The 835-nt window shown below is 49.9% G+C and overlaps 1 protein-coding gene across 1 annotated transcript in view; it reads right to left on the minus strand.

Annotated features, from left to right (window-relative positions):
• LOC102201968 (activin receptor type-2B-like) overlaps positions 1-835 on the minus strand; it is a 15,245-nt gene that overhangs the window by 6,025 nt on the left and 8,385 nt on the right. The gene's annotated exons all lie outside the window — the stretch shown is intronic.

Raw genomic sequence — 835 nt, forward strand, 5'->3', positions numbered from 1 at the left:
ACTGTTTTATATTATTTTTTGACAGTCTCCTGCATGGGGTGGGAGATGTTGTCCAACAGGGACCACCGTTCTCCTGTCACTGTCCACCTCCACTGGGTCCAGAGGGCAGAACAGAGCTGGCCCTGATCAGCCTGTTCAGTCTCTTCCTGTCCCCAGCACAGATGCTGCCGCCCCAGCAGACCACAGAGTAAAGGAAGGCTGAGGCCACCGCAGAGTCACAGAAGGTCTTCAGGAGTGGGCCCTCCACTCCAAAAGACCTGAGTCCCTGCAGCAGGTACAGCCTGCTCTGCCCTCTCCTGTAGAGGGCGTCTGAGTTATGAGTCCAGTTTGTTGTTCAGATGAACACCAAGCTACCTGTAGCTGATTCATTACTATTACTGAAGGTTACTGTCCACACCAACACCAGCTAGATGTTTAAATCTTAATATAAATCAGTAACAGTAGGTATGAGGACGCAGCCCCCCAGCATGTTGCCCTGTTTTAATCCCACAGAGGATCTTCAGGGTCAATGATCACGTCCCTGTGAGCAGCTGCTCTGAAGGGAAATAGGAACGCAGCAGGACAGGACAGACTGACTGTCATAGATTTGTTTACATGCATTTACAGGACTTCAGTCATTGTGGGGTCTACCTGACAACATACAACACATTCAGGTGACTGTGACTGTGATTTGGATGGAAGCAGATCCTGGATCAGCTCAGTGCAAGAAGGTAAACGTGACAGCATGGAGCACACTGTGGTCGGTGTGTGATGATTGGCTGGAGGAGCTCATTTATGTTGTTTGAAGGCAAAGTGTGTGTGAGTGTGTGTGAGTGTGTGTGAGTGTGTGTGTGTG

Source organism: Pundamilia nyererei, unplaced genomic scaffold (assembly GCF_000239375.1).
Source record: "Pundamilia nyererei isolate P.nyererei 1_Seehausen unplaced genomic scaffold, PunNye1.0 scaffold00299, whole genome shotgun sequence".
NCBI lineage: Eukaryota > Metazoa > Chordata > Actinopteri > Cichliformes > Cichlidae > Pundamilia > Pundamilia nyererei.